The sequence below is a fragment of the Dendrobates tinctorius genome, unplaced genomic scaffold, assembly GCF_039654945.1.
Source record: "Dendrobates tinctorius isolate UK_male_01 unplaced genomic scaffold, ASM3965494v1 ptg000028l, whole genome shotgun sequence".
In the NCBI taxonomy this organism is placed as follows: domain Eukaryota; kingdom Metazoa; phylum Chordata; class Amphibia; order Anura; family Dendrobatidae; genus Dendrobates; species Dendrobates tinctorius.
Window position 1 is genome coordinate 45,929,309 of NW_027361696.1, and position 15,012 is coordinate 45,944,320.

Consider the following 15,012-nt stretch of genomic DNA (forward strand, 5'->3'; position numbering starts at 1 on the left):
GCTGCACTTCCTGTGGAGCATCTGGACCAGGGTGTGGGTCAGCTTGTGTCAGCAACTCCTTTACTAGGCGGACTGCTGGATCGCTATCCTGCATCTCTGCCCACTCATGGTGGGGCAATGGGTTTAACGTGGCCTCTTGCACGATGTAGCACTTGTTCCTCACCCCTTGGGAGTGCTGGGCCACAACTGGATGGTGGAAGGCTGGTAACTCTATTTCTTGGAGTTCTTCTGGATCTTCTCCCTCGTCTGGTGTATTGGGCATCCTGGACAGCGCAACTGCATTAGCATTCTTATGCCCCGCTCGGTACTTGATGGTAAACTCGTAATTGGACAGCCGGGCCATCCATCACTGCTCCAGCGCACCCAGCCTTGCTGTTTCAAGGTGCGTTAGCGGATTATTATCCGCGTATATGGTAAACTTCGCTGAAGCTAGGTAGTGCTTGAAGCGATCCGTTACCGAGCAGACTATGGTGAGGAACTCCAGTTTAAAGCAGCTGTAGTTGTCGGGGTTTCTTTCAGTGGGACGAAGCTTCCTGCTGGCATACGCAATCACTCTCTCTCTGCCTTTTTGCATTTGGGACAGCACTGCTCCTAATCCCACGTTGCTGGTGTCTGTGTAAAGTACAAATGGTTGGTCATAGTCAGAGTAGGCCAGGACTTCATCTCCCATGAGAGCCAGCTTCATCCGAGTGAAGTTTTCTTCTAGCCTGTTGTTCCACTTGAACAGAGGACTCTTGTTCCTGGCCTTCTTGGATTGGCCCACTAGCAGGTCTTGCAGAGGTGCATCTATCTTGTTGAAGCCTTTGATGAATCTCCGGTAGTAGCCCACCAATCCAAGGAACTGCTGTACTTCATGAATGTTGCTGAGTCTTTGCCAGTCCGGGATAACGGTGACTTTGTCAGGGTCTGGTGCCACGCCTTCCACACTTACCATATGGCCTAGGTTCTGCACCTTGGGTTTCAAAAGGTGGCATTTGGACGGCTTTACCTTCAAGCCAAAGTTGGACAGGGCTTTGAACATCTCAGCCAGGTGCTTCAAGTGGTCTTCATAGGTTTTGAAGATGATGATGTCATCCAGGTACAGCAGAACGGTGTCAAAGTTTTTAAGTCCTAGGCAGCATTCCATTAACTACTGAAATGTCCCCTGTGCGCTACAGAGTCCAAATGGCATGTAGTTAAACTCACAGAGGCCCATTGGTGTCATAAACGCTGTCTTCTCTTTGTCTGCTTCTACTCACTGGTGAGATCTAAGATAGAGAAATAGCGTATCTCAGTGCAGCTAGTGATTCCTCAATTCTGGGTAACGGGTAGGCGTCCTTGTGTGTAATGCTGTTAATTTGCCTGTAGTCAACACACATTCTCATGGTACCACCTTTTTTTTTTTAATGAGGACTAATGGAGCTGCCCATTTGCTACAACTATCTCTGATTACCCCAGCCTCCTTCATCTCCTGTAGCATATCCTTGGCACGTTAATAGTGTGCTGGGGGTACAGGCCGGTACCTCTCTTTAATGGGCGGATGATCTCCAGTGGGGATATGGTGTTGGACCCCTTTTGCTTGCCCAAAGTCTAGAGGATGTTTGCTGAAGACCGGCTCATACTCTCGAGCCACCCAGTAAGCCCCATGCTTTTGGTGCAAAGGAGTGGAGTCAGTGCCTATGTGTAGCTGTGGACACCAATCCTCCAGCTGCCCCTCAGAGCCATTGTCCTCCATCTGGTCGGACGGAAGCAAGAGTTCTGCTGTCTCTGTTGCATTGTTACTAACAGTGAACAGCTTAGCAAGGGTGGCATATCGGGGTAAATGGACCTCTTTTTCCCCACAATTCAGGATGCATATCGGTACTCTCTCCTTGCGGACATTGACTACCCCCCTGGCTGTCAGGACAGTGGGCCTATTATCAGAGCATACTGGTTCTACCAGTGTCTGGTAATCTTGACCCCTGAGGCCTATTGCTGCCCGACACGAAATTAACATATCACTCTTTGGGGGTACTGCAATGGGGAATGGATCACTCACTCTGACACTGCCGACTTCTCCACCAGACATCTCTACCTGTTGTCTCTGCATCAGTGCTCTGATCTCCTTTTGCAGGACCTGCTGCTGACTGGAACTGGCGGTCTCGGCTACCTGTTGCAACAAAACAATAATTTCTCCAAGACAATGTTCTATTACATTGGTGCCTAAAGTAATCATAGGATGGCATTCTTGTTTGTCGATATCAACTATAATCAAACCTTGCGACTGCAGTTCTATTCGGCCAATCTTAATAGTCACCTCTTTATACCTGCTGGGGCTGATGGTGATGCAGCAGAGTTGATACAGCTCTCCACAGGTACAGTTTAGTCCCAGGGCAATTATATTGTTAAAGACGGTGATGATGGATGTAGTGCAGGGGGGATGGTACAGTAAATAACTCAGGACACAACAGGGTGCAGTTTCCACACTTTTACTCACGGATTGAAGTGCAGGCCGGTGCACTAGTTACAGATGACAATGGAGATCCAGGGATCCTGGAAGCAACTTAGGATCCACTAAGTCAGATGGATTTTGTGGCCTCCTTACTGCGCTGTCCTCTAAGGTCCTTGCTGCCTAAAGCTATGCTCAGTCCTCTGTTCCTTATTGTTCTGAAGTACTTGCCCATATGGCAGGCAGCTTGAGCCTATTATATAATAATAATAATAATAAATGTTATTTCTATAGCGCCGACATATTCTGCAGCACTTTACATTTCAGAGGGGATTTGTACAGACAATAGACATTACAGCATAACAATAATCACATAGCTCATAACAGATACCAAGAGGAATGAGGGCCCTGCTCGCAAGGTTACAATCTATGAGGAAAAAAAGGGAGAGACACGAAAGGTGGATGGTAACAATTGCCCTGATTGTATGGACCAGCCATAATGTTAAGTGTGTAACAGTACAGTCACAGAGGGCTAATGGATGCTTAAAGCATGTGGGAACATGATGTGGGGAACCTGGTTATGGTAAAAACTTTTGGCTGTGCCACATTGGGATAGATTAGGTGAATGTGTTGAGGTGGTAGGCCAGTCTGAATAAATGAGTTTTCAGGGAACGCTTAAAATTGTGGGAATTGGGGACTAATCGTATTGACCTGGGAAGTGCATTCCAACGAATTGGCGTAGCACATGTGTAGTCTTGGAGACGGGAGTGGGAGGTTCTGATTATTGAGGATGCTAACCTCAGGTCATCAGCAGAACGGAGGGCGCGGGTAGGATGGTATACTGAAACAAGGGAGGAGATGTAGGGTGGTGCATGTGTCTATTGCATGTGTCGCTCCTTTAAGACCTGCAATCCCCTGCCCTCCAGATTTAGCTGCTGGGACTGTTGTACCCGTCAGCCACGGACTCCGGCTTCTAGCGCTGTACTCCGGGGTGAGCTTGGTCACAGCTCCACTTACCAGGTTCTCTTTCACTTCTTCTCTCTCCCCTCTTCACTCAGACTCTATCTCTCCCAGTCCCAGACACTGACTGACTGACCCCGCCTCCAGGCCAGAACTCATAGAGAAGCTCCCCTGAAACCGGGTTTAGAGCTCCCCCTTCTGGTCTGGAGTCAGGAAAAGTGTTGGATGTAAGTGTTATCTGCTCAGGTAACCCCTCCTTGCTTCCAGGCATGTCATCACCCTCCTGTGAGGGAGGCTATGCCACTGTGGCAATCGGACTCCTGGGGTGCCACAGGAACACCCCACAAGACCTGCTGTATACCAGGAACATCCCACAAGACCTACCATATATCGGGAACACCCCACAAGATCTCTTATATATCGTGAACACCCCACAACACCTGCTGTATACCAGGAACACCCCACAAGACCTGCCATATACCGGGAACACTGCACAACATGTGCCGCATACCAGGAACACCCAGAGGATTCACAAGATACCGGGAAAACTCCACGAGACCTGTTGTATACCGGGAACACCCCATGGGATCTGCTGTATACCGGGAACACTCCACCTGTTGCTTTGGATATACTCCCATTTGTCTAAAAATCACAATTTTGCACTGGCCAGAGTCGCTCTGATCCTAACAGTTGGCCATTTGTCTTGCTTCCAACATATCAACCTCCAGAGAGAACTGATCACCTGCTACCTCACTTATACAGTCATGGCCAAATGTATTGACACCCCTGCAATTCTGTTAGATAATACTCAGTTTCTTCCTGAAAATGATTGCAAACACAAATTCTTTGGTATTATTATCTTCATTTAATTTGTCTTAAATGAAAAAACACAAAAAGAATTGTCCTAAAGCCAAATTGGATATAATTCCACACCAAACATAACAAAGAGGGTGGACAAAAGTATTGGCACTGTTCGAAAAATCATGTGATGCTTCTCTAATTTGTGTAATTAACAGCACCTATAACTTACCTGTGGCACCTAACAGGTCTTGGCAATAACTAAATCACACTTGCAGCCAGTTGACATGGATTAAAGTTGACTCAACCTCTGTCCTGTGTCCTTGTGTGTACCACATTGAGCATGGAGAAAAGAAAGAAGACCAAAGAACTGTCTGAGGACTTGAGAAACCAAATTGTGAGGAAGCATGAGCAATATCAAGGCTACAAGTCCATCTCCAAAGACCTGAATGTTCCTGTGTCTACCGTGTGCAGTGTCATCAAGAAGTTTAAAGCCCATGGCACTGTGGCTAACCTCTCTAGATGTGGCCGGAAAAGAAAAATTGATAAGAGATTTCAATGCAAGATTGTGCGGATGTTGGATAAAGAACCTCCACTAACATCCAAACAAGTTCAAGCTGCCCTGCAGTCCGAGGGTACAACGGTGTCAACCCGTACTATCCGTCGGCATCTGAATGAAAAGGGACTGTATGGTAGGAGACCCAGGAAGACTCCACTTCTTACCCCGAGACATAAAAAAGCCAGGCTGGAGTTTGCCAAAACTTACCTGAAAAAGCCTAAAACATTTTGGAAGAATGTTCTCTGGTCAGATGAGACAAAAGTAGAGCTTTTAGGGCAAAAGCATCAACATAGAGTTTACAGGAGAAAAAAGAGGCATTCAAAGAAAAGTACACGGTCCCTACAGTCAAACATGGCGGAGGTTCCCTGATGTTTTGGGGTTGCTTTGCTGCCTCTGGCACTGGACTGCTTGACTGTGTGCTTGGCATTATGAAGTCATAAGACTACCAACAAATTTTGCAGCATAATATAGGGCCCAGTGTGAGAAAGCTGGGTCTACTTCAGAGGTCATAGATCTTCCAGCAGGACAATAACCCAAAACACACTTCAAAAAGCACTAGAAAATGGTTTGAGAGAAAGCACTGGAGACTTCTAAGGTGGCCAGCAATGAGTCCAGACCTGAATCCCATAGAACACCTGTGGAGAGATCTAAAAATGGCAGTTTGGAGAAGGCACCCTTCAAATATCAGGGACCTGGAGTAGTTTGCCAAAGAAGAATGGTCTAAAATTCCAGCAGAGCATTGTAAGAAACTCACTGATGGTTACCGGAAGCGGTTGGTCGCAGTTATTTTGGCTAAAGGTTGTGCAACCAAGTATTAGGCTGAGGGTGCCAATACTTTTGTCCGGCCCATTTTTGGAGTTTTGTGTGAAATGATCAATGTTTTGCTTTTTGCTTCATTCTCTTTTGTGTTTTTTCATTTAAGACAAATTAAATGAAGATAATAATACCAAAGAATTTGTGTTTGCAATCATTTTCAGGAAGAAACTGAATATTATCTGACAGAATTGCAGGGGTGTCAATACTTTTGGCCATGACTGTACCACCCATGACAGGTGCCATTGTCACCCCAGACTGTCCATACCTTATAATACCTGCCCTTTTTTTCCCCTGACGCAAAGAAAGAACTGAAAACACAACTTTATTAAAGATTAACCAATTATAACAACTTCTTTTTAAACACCCATCATTGGAGGGGTAAGGTCGCAGCTCTCCATGTTAACCATCGGAAAATTGTGGGGATATGCCACCGGACTCCCGGCACATGTTACCCAGTCTTGCTCTTTCGCCACGGAGTAGCGACAACTAAAGGAGCTACGACCCCCCACCCAAAGAAAAAATTGCCTCCTCAATACCATCCTGCAATCCTCAAAATAAAATGTTCAACCCAATGTCTGTCAAATGGACCTCGTCCGGATGCAACAGCCTGATATTATTAATTTCTAGCTGTCTGTGCCTAACTATAATGCCTCCTCTAAAGTGTACGAAATGAGATATGCGTTGGTTCACTACTCTTCGTGCCCTTTCTATACCAGCCCCATCTCGAGCCCCACGCCACACCACTCTGGGAATTATCTCGGACCATACCATAACCAGCTGAGAAAATAAACCTAGAAACTTATCCATATCTGCACGCATTAACGTGATAAGTTCCGTTAACTGTATTGACCCTAAATCATTTCCTCCCGCATGCAGTACCAAAATAACAGGAGATACCGACACTCTCGATATTTGAACCACTTCAAGTAGCACCTGTGACCACATCAATCCCCGAATACCTCTCCAATTTACATCCACATTGTGGAAACCAAGAGACCTCCCGCCCGGGAGCAACTCAGCCCTCTGCTCCGCCCAAAAGACACATGAATGTCCTAGAATCCAAACATTGGGTCTGGAACAACCTAAAAAGAGAAGAGAATTAGAATAATTACCACTAACTTCTTATAAAGTTAACAATTCAGGCCCGATGTACCGGAAAAAACACTCAGAACACCACCTGCCTATTTTCATAATTTCCTCATCCCTGAGAACCGCGCGAGCTGCTTCCGTCGCTGCACCAATTCCAAAAGAATGCGTACCAAATTCACCCAGAGGAAGACCCAAAAAGAATAAAATTCTCCACAGCAACGCCAAAAACTGAAATCTAGTTAACGATGACCCGTCAGCATGCGCAAAAAACGAGTGACCAAAACAATGGGGCAAACAGGACTAGAAATCGAAGACAAAGAAAACCATAATCCGCTACCCATGGGATCAGTTTTTGAACACCAGATATGGATACGTAAACCCCCACTACACAATGTCACATCATTGTGCTGCAAACCAACAGGAGCACGATCCGACGGTGCCACCAACTCGCTGACGCGTAGAGCCCCATAAAAGGCAACTCCAAAAGCCGCTGAAAACAATGTAGATTCAAAAGAAGAGCTGCAGACTGCATTCGTGCCTTCAATAATTCTGGCCAAAAGGGAAAAAGAAATAGGACGCCTTTTTTGATTCAAAACCCTAGATTTTTCCCACCCCTTTAAAGTCTGACGCAGAATAAAACTTTTTGTAACATCCTCCCATCCCCGTAATTTAAATTGAAAAGCCAAACTTGATAACCTATTTTTTGCGAGCATTGCCGAAGCCCCATTGTCCCACAGATGTTGAACATACGAAACATTAATATCAAACCTAGCCTCACTATAGGAGCCCACCTGTAAGTCTCCCATGAATCCCAACCATTCCTGCCACACCTTACCATATGCTTTCCACGTTGAAGTAGCTATGAAGCCTGGACCAATGGCATCAGGAGATTTCCGGTATTTCCCAAATGTATTCCGGGCACCGCACTCCTATCTGATTGGCTGTTGGAGCGATCTCTCGAAACTTCTGAAAATCAAATAGTGACAGTGAATCAGTCATAGTGTGTTCAATACCTGGGATGCCGAGATCGGAACCAAATATTCAAATCCAGACATTTTAACATGAGGAAACGAATCATCTTTATAACTGGAATTGAAGATGAAGACAAATGATTCAACAAATGAACCACACTCTCATTGTCAGTCCAAAAACAGATCCGGGAATTTCGCCACTGTTCCCCCCCCATAACACCAAAGCCATAACCAACGGAAAAAGTTTCAGAAGTGTTAAATTTTTTGTCCAGCCATTATCAAACCAATTCGCTGGCCATCTTTCAGCGCACCACTGATTCCGGAATATAACTCCAAATCCCACCGATCCAGCTGCATCCGCAAACAGGGATATCTCTTGGGAGGACTTCTCTGAATCTTGAAAGCATGTGGAACCATTATACTTGAACAAAAAAATTCTTCCAAACCCTCAAATCCTCCAACAAAGGAAGGCCCAGACAAATCCTGTGATGAGGAAATTTTACACTCCTTGTTAGCCATAGCCAGACGCCGCGAAAAAATTCTGCCCATAGGCATAACTCGACATGCAAAAGCAAGCAAACCAAGAAGGGATTGCATTTGCAACAACGTCACTTTTTTAATGACAAAAAAAAAAAAATAATTCCCAACAATTTCGTGATCTTATCCATTGGTAAACGAAAAACCATATCCACCGTGTCAATTTCAATTCCTAAAAAGGAAAGACGGGTGACCGGACCAAAAGTTTTTTCTTCATTTAAAGGGACTACAAAACAACTCATAAGCTCCTTAAACTTAGACAAAACCTTACCACAACTATCCGAATCTGCTGGGCCTACGAACAAAAAAATCATCCAAATAATGCGTAATACTTTGAGACCCAGATTCCACCTTGCAGACCCATTCCAAAAAACTGCTGAATAATTCAAAATACCTGCATGAAATAGAACAACTCATGGGAAGGCAAGTATCATAGTAATACGCACCATCCACACAGCAGCCCAATAATGATAAAAATCCAGGTGAACAGGTAACAGCCTAAAAGCAGACGCAATGTCTCACTTGGCCAGTAATGCGCCTTGCCCTGCTTGACGAATCAAAACAATCGCCCAATCAAAAGAAGCATATACTACTGAAGACTCTTCAGCACTGATTCCATCATTTACTGACGAACCCTTCGGGTGAGATAGATGATGAATCATCCAGAATTCCCCAGGTTCTTTTTCAGGAAAAATTCCCAAAGGGGAAACTCTAAAATTCAAAAAAGGGGGAAAAACAAAAGGCCCCCACCATACGACCAAGTGACACCTCCTTCTCTATTTTTACTGCCAAAATCAACGGCATTTCCCTGGCTGACTTCAGATTAGATGAAAATTTTGAAAATTTGGAAAACTTAAATGGCATGAAAAAGCCATGCTTGAAACCCACCCTCAACTGCGCTGCGGCAACCTCATTGGGATACCTGTTTAACCATAGTTCCATCGCGGTGATTTTCAATGGAGTCTTTAATGTCTTGTTGTGATGCTGGCCTAGCAAATCCTCCTTTCGTGTTAACACGCGGGCATTTTGTGACTGCATGCGAACCCCCACATGATTATCACTTGTGCTTGTATTTGCATAAGCCATAAAACCTGCAGTAACCTTCGTTAAACAGCCAACAGGTTCCCGGCCTTCGTGCAGAGCCAGGCCCCGAGCCTGACTGCTGGCTAAGGGCCCCCGAAATGAAAAGGCTGAGTACTCCTTTGCGACATCATGAGCCGCAACCAAGAATCTGTAGATTTGACCCCCCAACCCAACTGTGGGTTAATGGCCAGACGTCGCCAAAAATCCTCATCATACCTCCACCACGCTGACCCACCATGCGTCTTATATGAATTATAAATAGAAACCATGTATAAAAACAATTCTAAACGGCGCTCAGGATGTTTTTTCCCCATTACACAGCCTAAAATAAAAAAGGCTTGCAGTCAATTATTAATTGTTTTAGCCACTTTCGGCCGGCACTCATAAGGCCTGTCATTATGCCGCTGCTCACGGTCCACTGTGCTTTGCTCCATAGAAACAAGAGACCATATATCTATATAGTCATTTGACCATATTTTTTCTATAGTCTCTTGTTCTAAATGCGAACCTAAAGGGGCTACCCCACAATAAAATACATCTCTATGAATATCTGAACGCAAAACAGGAAGAGGAGGGTTGGCACCTTTTACTTGAGCTAATAATTTTGGGTTCAGCACCAATTTCTCTCCTCCCAAAATACTCCTCAAATTATCCATAATCACAAATCGTTCCCCCATGCCCCCCCCAGGCTCCCGCATAATTAAACCCACCATTCGACGCCTCAGTAACCGGAATTGACGATGGAACTTCAACCACTTCTTCACTGCGCACCCTCTGTTGCTCCTGCTGGGTATGGGCTGCTTGACAACTAGATGCCCGACTCCGGCCTCATGTCCCCGATGAAGATTAAGAATGGTACCTCGAGGACCTTGACCGGCGACTGCACCTGGACACAGGCCTTTTCCTACTACGGTGGCTGTGCCGACTACCCTCTACATGACTCAGAGGAAGAGGACGATGACCTGCTACGTCTCCTTCTATTAACGCCCCTGCGACTTCGACTTTCAGCCGAAAATTCCACAGGAGCTGGGCATGAAGGGGTTAAACCCCCCGAAGGGGCAGCCAGCACACCCTGCTGTTGAGAGGGATCCCATGCACCCACATTACTGACAGGAACTGCATTAACTGCCATGTTCGCTGCCGGTATACATGACTGCAATTGATTTTGTGCCGAGGACAAAACCTCCTCAGCTGCTTGTGAGGTAATGCCGGCTCCTGTTGACATCAACGGTGCCACTACTGCTGGTGGGAGGGTGAGTGTCTGTGATGAAAGGGACACAGAGGGCCACAAATTCTGCTGTACATTTTGCAGCATTTGCTGTAGGCCCGGCTGAGCGAGCACTACGTCCAGCATGTGAGGCATAGAAGCCGGCTGCTGAATATTTAATTGGCTCCCTTTACTAGCTCCCTCCCCTGCCAATTGGTCTCCCTTTTGCTGCTGTAAAGCACTATGCTGTCCCTTATTCGCCCATTGCGCCCAGCTTCATGGCTAACTGATGAACTGGCACTCTGCGTACCCCCATTGCAGCGGCTTTTTTAACTGCCCTGGGTAGTGTGGTGTGTCCTGCTAATACACTCCTTCCCTCGATGTGAGAAACCGCAGCTGACAGCTGATATGCGGCCAGTGATCGCTTCTGAAGTGGGCGCCGTGACGCAGGGCGGCCGCGCCTGGACACTTTCCCGCTCTTTGCCTTCCCTGCACTCATGAGGGGCGGGACCACGGATAACCCACCTGTCTCCCCAGCAAGCGCACGAGCCGTTCCACTCACACCCGCTGCTGTGCCCCCCACCCGACCCGGCTGACAAGAAGCCGGGCTCCAGCGCTCTGGGGGGTGTGGCCCGCGCCCTGACTGCCGTCCGCCCTGAGCTGCCTTATATTCAACTGAACCTGCCGCCTGCTCCTCCCCCACCGCAGGCTCCTGTATCAGCGCTGTAATCCACCCAGCGCCTTCCCTGCTAATTCTCTATCTAGTGGCAGCCTCTAATGCCGCCATCCCTGACTCACACACCACAGGGTACCTCCGCTCTCGAGCCCAGCGGTCAAAGAGGAGACACCTCAGGCAGCACAATTTATACCCCTTGCAAGGGGAGGGGCCGAACCAGGAAGGAAACCTTCTAGACCAATGAACATCCTTCACCTGAAGGTAAGGAAAAAAGAACACCTGTCAGTGTCCCAGAGGAAAAAAGAGCAGGCAAAATTATAATATCCTAGAGTTGCTGGCCAGTCAGGGGCCCCCGCAGATAAAGCCGGGCTCCCTCATAATCAACAAGTACACAAGCGGAAAACGTTTTCATTCATTGACAGAACACAAATATGATGAGGAATCGAAGAAAAAAAAGTGTGTTAGAAATTTGCAAAAAATGTAATAGACGACGAAAGTCAAAATTGTCCCTTTAATGCAGATGAATCCTGTGGCCCATGGAATAAAAAAAAATAATTTCCAGAACGCGAAGCAGACTCGGGGTGACGGGATCCGCCCCTGGCAGCGCCCGGATCCTTGGCAGCCAATCTGGGACCAGAGGAGAACTGAGAACACTTTGCCGGGAAAGGAAACTACACAGACCACAATGCCCTGCAGTTTATGGGCGTACGGTGGGGGGGACAGGACAAGTATGGGCAGGATAATGACTACTGTACAAAGAGCCGGGGATATAAGCATATGAACCCGGAGGAGAGGGGTATCCCAAATGTTTGGCAGATAATTTATTTATTTTCTGGAGGTCATTACTTTCGGAAAATTGAGGTTAAATCCAAGGTGCCAACGAACATACGATGATGGCAGTCAAAAGGCGAAATCTGGTGCCCAATAAGATGAATACGGATGATAAAAGATGGCGTATTGCGAATTGAAGCCAAAGGAAAAAAGGGAGGGATTCTTTAAAAAATATATATATACAGAAAAAATGACATTATGATGGTATGTGCCCATTGGATGGCATATTTGAGATGGGGAATTAATTTCGCAAATTCTTTATAACAGGTATTTTGTCGCCGGTGACGGAGAGACAGGTGAAAGTTGTATCCGGGGAGATGCTTTCAGCAGCCAAAGGGTTAAGCGCCTGAGTTAATCTGCCTGGCAGAGAGCAGATTTTGCAGCAGGGCGGGGACACGAAACAGATATTCAGCGTCCCAAAGTGACCTCCTGCATGAGACGGAAGTTTAACCTTTGCAGCTCCAGATTCTCCTTCCTTCTGCGGTCTTTTTCCCTGGCCTGGGGAGGGAGGAACGTACGCAGACATCCGCGCTTCGCTGTATGTATAGATTTTATTTACATCCCTTTAACTGAGCGAAAACAGGAAAAAAGGGTTTAGAGGAATAGAAACCGGTAAGGGTAGGAACATAAACAGCGGAGTGAGAAAAAAAGGAAGATCTGGCAGCGTACCGTGAAGACGGCGGCGCGCCCACATGGTCCGGGAACGATAATTAGTTGGGAAAAGGATAAATTTAGATTCGTTTTACCCTCCGATAATAATAATAAATGTTATTTCTATAGCGCCGACATATTCCGCAGCACTTTACATTTCAGAGGGGACTTGTACAGACAATAGACATTATAGCATAACAATAATCACATAGATCATAACAGATACCAAGAGGAATGAGGGCCCTGCTCGCAAGCTTACAATCTATGAGGAAAAAAGGGGAGACACGAAAGGTGGGTGGTAACAGTTGCCCTGATTGTATGGACCAGCCATAATGTTAAGTGTGTAACAGTACAGACACAGAGGGCTAATGGATGCATAAAGCACGTGGGAACATGAAACAGGGAACCTGGTTATGGTAAAACTTTTGGCTGTGCCACATAGGGATAGATTAGGTTAATGTATTAAGGCGGTAGGCCAGTCTGAATAAATGCGTTTTCAGGGCACGCTTAAAATTGTGGGGATTGGGGACTAATCGTATTGACCTGGGAAGTGCATTCCAAAGAATTGGCGCAGCATGTGTATAGTCTTGGAGACGGGAGTGGGAGGTGCCGATTATTGAAAGTAGGGTACGTTTTCCAAAACTGGAATCTTATCCGAGAAAAAAAAGAAGAGAATTTGGGCTTTCGGATGGTTCCTGTTTTCGAAATCTAAAGTGGAGGGCTGCAGTACCCTAATGTGTGTATTTAAAAAAAAAAAATTGGAGGAAATCTTTAGCCGGTGTATTAGTGGTTTTTTCAATTTTGGGAGATTTGATCTTTTTTAGCTTTAATGAAAAAATAAGTTTGGAAAAAAATTGGTAATATGTGAGAAAATTAAGATTTCCAATAGGAAAAAGGTTGTAGAATGTATGCCAATGGCTGATGCTCTTTCATGATGACCTGGAGAAGTCTTGCGATTTAAGCGCAAGTCACACGTGTGGTGCGTTTTCAATGCGATTTTTAATCGCCCCCATAGACTTGCATTGTCGAATCCGATCCGAAAATCGGTGACAATCGCAGCATGCTGCGATTGTCTCGGTCCGAGGAACGGATGCGATAAAAAAACGCAAGATGGGAGCAGCACCATAGAATATCATTGGGAAAAAAAAAATCGCATTGCATTCATCCGATTTAATCGCTAGTGTGACCCCGGCCTTACTTTGTCAACAGGACAGGTGATGTTTGCTGATCGCTGGGGGTCCAATCTCTAGGACTCCCCCATTCCACTTAACAGGGCTCTGATATGCCCTGTTAGAACAGAGTGGTGGCCGCGCATGCTCATCAGCTGATGCCTTGCTGATCATTGCGGGTTTGACTTATGGGAACCCTACTTTTCCTCTGTACGGGGCTCTGACATACCTACTAGAACAGAATGGTGGCCATGTATGCCCATCAGCTGATGCCTTGCTGATTGTGAGGGGTCTGATTTATGGGACCATTACCTTTTCTCTGCGAGGCTCTTACATGCTCGTTAGAACCTAGTGGTGGCTGCGCATGCTTGCCAGGTGATGCCTTGTTGATCATTGTGGGCCCAACTTATGAGAACCCTACTTTTCTTCTGTACAGGACTCTATCATGCCCATTAGAACGAAGTGGTGGCAACATATGCTCATCAGCTGATGCCTTGCTGATCGCTGGGGGTTGGATATATGGAACCGTTACCTTTTCTCTATATGGGGCTCTGAAATGCCCTGTTAGAACAGTGTGGTGGTCGCGCAATGTCACCAGATGATACCTTGCGGATCACTGGCGGTCCAACCTCCGAGATCCTTACCATTCCTCTGAACAGGGCTCTGGAATGCCCAGTTAGAACGGAGTGGTGGCAGCGTATGCTCGCTAGGTGATAAATTGCTGATCATTAGGGGTCCGACCTCTGAGAACCCACTATTCCTCTGAACAGGGTTCTGACATTCCCAGTTAGAATGGAGTGGTGGTCACACATTTCTGCCACTGCTTTGGTTTGTTGTCTATAGGACTGCCATTGTAATCTTCAATAGTCTTACACACAATACATGGAGCGGAGTTGCGCATGTCCTACATCTTTTTCCAGCAACCTCATGAAGATTGAATGGAGTGGTGGTCTGGCATCTGACCTGCCATTCCTTTTGTAACGAGGATAAAATTTCCTTTTCATGGATAACAAATGTCCTGATCTACCAAGCAATGGGATACTCCATGTTCAGCAAGTTTTTTCTACCCAGACAACCTCTTTAAAGTCACGAAAAGTCACAGAATATTACTCATCTTATAAAAAAATCCCGTTTCTCATCTCCTACAACTGATTTCAACCTATGGAATTATCCATTGGTTAGACATCTGTCAAATGATATTTCTCGCTTCTTGTTGTCGGTGCTCTTATTGTACTCTGCATTTGCGAAAGCCCATCAG

The 15,012-nt window shown here is 46.1% G+C and overlaps 1 long non-coding RNA gene across 3 annotated transcripts in view; it reads right to left on the reverse strand.

The window, feature by feature from the left end:
• The window catches only part of LOC141085344 (uncharacterized), a 32,892-nt gene that overhangs the window by 8,223 nt on the left and 9,657 nt on the right, over positions 1–15,012 (reverse strand). For 2 of the 3 annotated variants that reach the window (XR_012231279.1, XR_012231281.1), the window contains exons 2-4: positions 7,465–7,595; positions 2,456–2,660; positions 2,018–2,128 (exon numbers count right to left, since the gene is read on the reverse strand). This is a non-coding gene — a long non-coding RNA (uncharacterized lncRNA). Of the gene's footprint in view, positions 1–2,017; positions 2,129–2,455; positions 2,661–7,464; positions 7,596–9,930; positions 11,356–15,012 lie in introns of those variants that run through there. The other variant, XR_012231280.1, reaches the window with a different exon arrangement.